Source organism: Setaria italica, chromosome VI, assembly GCF_000263155.2.
Source record: "Setaria italica strain Yugu1 chromosome VI, Setaria_italica_v2.0, whole genome shotgun sequence".
Classification (NCBI taxonomy): Eukaryota; Viridiplantae; Streptophyta; class Magnoliopsida; order Poales; family Poaceae; genus Setaria; species Setaria italica.
The window spans coordinates 25,012,957-25,018,328 of record NC_028455.1 but is presented as its reverse complement, the minus strand read 5'-3'; the positions used below and the strand labels follow the sequence as shown (position 1 = coordinate 25,018,328).

Here is a 5,372-nt window from a genome sequence, read left to right as displayed (position 1 = left end):
CCTGTAGTAGGGATAAGGGTCACTGCGTTAGGTATTAGTCCTCTGGCAGTCGTCGTGGACGCCTCCAATTTCATCCAATATGTAGTTCATAGTAAAGGTCGCGTTATTAAGACCTCGGCTGATACCATCAACCGGGCTAATCTCGGTAGGAAGTAATGCACGACGGTAAGGCTCACAACTTCGCTCTAGAACTAGCTGCTCAGGAAGTTCCATCTACTAAAGGTTAAGGTTTTTCTTCTAGAATATAGGAATATGAAAAAGAAGGAAAGCCAAAAATACCCAATGTGCTGTTACTACATTATTTAGGGCATTTCTTTTTTTAATCCGAATCAATCTATTCTGAATTCAGTTAACCACTAGAAATTTATCATATCTGGCATTTTCACAATTCTTGAACTTCCCAAGAAGTACGAGGGGGGTGGGGGGGGGGGGCGAGAAATGTCAGGATCAGACTTGATCGGGGCGTGGCAAATACTGATTGGTCCATGCTTTTTCCAAATGCTAATATTGCGCATATCACTTCCACAAGATCTTATCATAAAGCCCTTCTGTAATCAATGGATAGTTGTCCCAAGAAGAGTCCATTGGCACAAATCTTCATATATGAAATTATGTGGGAGAGGGAAGAGAGCTTGCAAGCAGTGATAGAGAAATCCTGGTTACACAAAAATCCAGGGAGCGACTTGGGTTCCCTATCTAAATCCCTGGAAATAGTTGCAAAGGATTTGAAGGCATGGAGTAGGGAGAATTTTGGTAATATAACAAAATGCACTGAGGAGCTTCGGAAGGAGTTGGAGTGCCTAGAGCAGGTTGACCCAATCTGTAATTGGGAGAAAAACCTAGAAACAAAGCACCAGCTGGACAAGGTTCTGTACCGGTAAGAGATGATGTGGTTACAGAGATCGCGTATTTCATGGTTAAGGGAGGGTGATCGAAACACCAAGTACTTTCACTGCAAAGCCATGTGGAGGGCAAAGAAGAACTGAATTAAGAAATTAAGAAGAGAGGATGGTAGCTGGTGCTCGGACGGGAAGGAAATGCAGGGTATGGCTACACAATACTTTGAAAACCCCTTCTTAAAGGATATAACTATTGTTCCTAGTGATGTAGTTAACTTATTTGAACCGAGAATAACTGCTGACATGAATGCCGAGTTATGCAAGCCTTATAGTGCAGAAGAAATTGGAAATGCTTTATTCCAAATCGGTCCCTTAAAGGCCCCTGGACCAGATGGCCTGCCTGCTCGGTTTTTCCAAAGGAACTGACTGATGTTAAAGGAAGATGTTGTCAAGGCAGTGCAGGAATTTTTTGAATCAGGGAACATGCCTGAAGGGGTCAATGACACATGCATAGTCCTAATCCCGAAATCAGCTTGCCCTGAAACTTTAAAGGATTTTCGTCCCATCAGCTTATGCAATGTGGTTTACAAAGTGGTCTCTAAATGCTTGGTTAATAGGCTGAGACCACTCTTACAGGACATTATATCGCCTACTCAGCCCGCTTTCATACCAGGTAGAATGATCACTGACAATGCAATCATTGCTTTCGAATGTATTCATGCTATAAGTAGCAATATAGAGATGAGAGGGCAGATTTTTGTGCGTACAAGTTGGATTTATCAAAGACGTATGATAGGGTGGATTGGGGTTTTCTGAACAATGTTCTAGTGAAGTTGGGCTTTCAGAGTTCATGGTGCAGTGGGTCATGTCATGCGTGATGTCGGTTCGCTATTCGGTTCGCTTCAATGGTGCCCTGTCGGCACCTTTTACCCCAACCTGTGGTCTGCGCCAAGGAGATCCACTTTCGCCGTACCTTTTTCTCTTTGTGGCTGACGGTCTTTCTAAGTTAATGAATAGGAAAAAATAAACGGGAGCAATGCAGGAACTACACATCTGTAGAGGAGGATTTCACACCTCCTCTTTGCTGATGACACCTTAATGTTTTTCAAGGCCAATGCTGAACAGGCTCGACAGGTGAAGGTACGGGGCAGCTTATCAATCCAGCGAAGTGCTCTATAATGTTTAATGAGAATGGTCAGGAGGAGGTACAGGTGCAGGTTAAACAAATCCTTGGGGTTGAATTCAGTGGGTTTGAAGCCAAGTATTTGGGGTTGCCTACGCCGTCAGGAAGAATGAAAGGGGAGCGCTTTCAGTCTCTTAAGGAAAGGCTGAGCAAAAGATTGCAGGACTACACAGAGAAGAACATGTCCGCGGCAGCAAAGGAGATTCTAATTAAAGCAGTGCCTCAGGCTCTACCAACTTATATCATGGGTGTTTTCAAATTGCCTCTGGGAGTATGTGATGAACTCACAAGAATTATCAGGGAATTTTGGTGGGGCACTGAAAATGGGAAGAGGAAGGCAGCATGGGTGGCGTGGAAGGTTATGAGACTGAAGAAATGCTGTGGAGGCTTGGGCTTCAAGGATCAGCGGCTTTTTAACCAGGCTCTTCTAGCCCGGCAAGCTTGGAGATTAATTGAATTCCCTGATAGCTTGTGTGCCAGATTGCTGAAGGCGAGATACTTCCAGAGGGGCTGCCTAGTGGACACTGCTTTTAGCTCAAGATTTTCTGGCTTGGCCATTAGAAAAGACAGGGATATTTACTGTCAGAAGCACTTACAATCTGGCCTTGGAGTTACAGAACCTGAACACTAGCACAGCTTCCAGTGTAGCACCTGAAGGAGATAGAAGATTATGGAATAATGTTTGGAAGGGTGGAGTGCCACCAAAGGTGAATGTCTTTATCTAGAAGTTGAGCAGGAATGCACTCCCAACTAGGAGGCGGAAATTTGTCAAAAATATAGAACTGGAGGATACATGTATGCTATGTGGACTATCAGCAGAAACGGGGCACCATGCCACGATTGTTTGTCCCCAAGCCTTCAATCTACGGCAAGGTATGCGCCAGCATTGGTCCCTGCCAGATGAGAAAATGTTTGAATATACCGGGCCAGATTGGCTGTTACTTCTGTTGGATCGTTGCTCTCCAGAACAGCGAGACCTAACTAGGTTGGTCCTTTGGAGATCGTGGACGGTGCATAACAATATCACACACCAATCGGAGCACCTCCAAGTAGAGGAGTGGATGTATATTTTGCTTAATCTATGGGAGTTAATGACCCAGAGTCGCCAGCAGTATCTAGGAAAGGGAAGGAGGCCTGCAGTACATCCGACAATGGAGTTGGACAGCGCCCACAGACACAACAGGTGGAGTGGACGCCCCCTCTCCAGGCTAGACCAAGATAAATGTGGACGGGTCCTTCGTTGTGCAATCGGGTACGGCAGGGATTGGGGTGGTTGCGAGAAACCCCATGGGTGAAGTGCTACTGTCAGCATGGCGTGTCCTTTTCCGTTGCGCTGATGCGGCGGAAGCTGAAGCAAGGGCACTCACGGAAGGAATCCGGTTAGCTTCCCAATGGATCAGGGGACAAGTGATCATAGAATCCGACTGTGCTCGGATCGTGAAGGCTATGAAGTGCAAGGAAGACAGGTCGGAAATCGCCTTCATCATTGCAGAGGCTAAAGAACACGTGTAACTGCTTGAGAGTTGGAGCGTGGTCCACGTAAAAAGAGAGTGTAACGTCATAGCAAATGAATTAGCTCTGTTAGCTAGATGTGATTCTCATCCAGCAGTTTGGCTGGGTCGCGCACCTGCGTGTGTTGCGAACCTGGTCGAGAACGATTGTACCCGTATTCATACCTAGTTAATAAAGCTCTCTTTTACCCGAAAAAAAGAAAGAAATACTGATCGTGGCCATTTCTTCCTTCGCCCGACCTTCCTCCCCTGCCTGCATTGTGCCCTCACCCGACGGAGCCAGGCGTGCACAAATGCAACGCTGGCCGTCCATCACCAAACCAACCGATGGGCCGACAGCACGGTACTAACGCAATAGATGATCTGTGTGGATTCATGTTTGTTTTTTCTGTCCGGCCCAGAGGATTTCCTGGGTGTGTCGCGCAAAACTTAGAAGAGTCTTGTTGGGCCAGGCTTCGTCAATGGATTCTCCTCGTCCTGGGCTTCCCACTGACTGCCAAAGGTTGGTTGCCGCCATCGGGCAGCAAAGGGCCACAAGCCCACAACCCTTGCTTCTAGTACCACCCCGTCTCACCTCAGAACTCTCTGCTCATGACGCATGGAGGACCTGTCGCCTTAAATTGGTTGCGGAATTGGCTTGGAAGGTGGCGGTGAGCCGGTGACATGTGCTAGTTGGCTTGGAAAGGTGGCGATGATCACCGGCGGCGCAAGCGGCATCGTGAAGGCCACCGCCTTCGAGCTAGTTTGTCAGGAACGGTGCCAAGGTCATCATCACCGACGTGCAGGATGCCGTGCCGTCGCCGCGGAGCTCGGAGCCGGTAACGCGTGCTACGCCTGCTGTGACGTCGCAGCGGCCATCGAGCGGCACGGCGGGCTCGACGCATGTTCAAAAACGCCAGCGTCATCAGCGGTGGCGTGGCGCCGGCCCCGTTAGCCTCGGTCGACCAGGGCCCCTTCGACCGCGTCGTGGCGGTTGACGCCCGGGGCGTGCTCGCAGGCGCCAAGCACGCCACGCGCGCCATGGTCCAATGCAGCATCGTATGCACGGCGAGCACCGCCGGGGTGCAGGACGCCGTGAGGCCCGCCGCGTCCCGTCTCCAAGGCGGCGGTCGTCGGCCTGGCACGCGCCTCAGCGCCGGAGCTGGCGCGATACGGCATGCGCGTGAACGACATCTCTCCCCACGCCATCCCACCGCCGCTGGCGATGGCCACCATGGCACAGTGTCAGGCCGTTCGGCAGAGCTAGTCGTGGCTGCCGCTGCTGGCTTCTGCTGCCAGCGGCTGCAGCGCAGCTGCTAGCTGATGCTTGCGGCTTCAGCTGATTGCAGCGGCCGCCGAAGCCACTTCTGCTCCAAACTAGAGTTAGGCACTATTAACTGCAAACAAGCATCTATATTGTTTCTAAAGGAATTTATCCACAACAAGTCTTATTTGGCTATTCTTTTTTATAAAATCAAACTATTGTTAGCCGTGGGACTACAAATCATTCAGAAATTATTGAGAATAAAAAAAATATAAGGTTGTTATGGATAAAGAAAATAAACTGTTTTCCCTACGGATGCGCTAGGCAGCGGTGGCATCTGCTCCTTGGGAATTTTCGATCTGTTTTCCCTACGGATGCGCTGCTACGTTTCAAAATTAAATTTGTAACGGTAAAAGAACGTACAACATTCAAATTTTGTCGCGCAAAAATAACCAACACTGGAGGGTATGAACGTACACAACAACAACTACAATTGGTTACATACAAATTACAACATTAACATACACCGCATACACCCATCATTTACATCAAAGAGATTCCCGCCGCAATCCAATCTCGTACACTGGCCATATCAG

At 48.7% G+C, this 5,372-nt stretch overlaps 1 pseudogene; it reads left to right on the top strand.

The window, feature by feature from the left end:
* The first annotated feature begins 3,358 nt into the window (after positions 1-3,358).
* Positions 3,359-4,779, top strand: LOC111257711 (annotated as a pseudogene).
* The last annotated feature ends 593 nt before the right edge of the window (positions 4,780-5,372 follow it).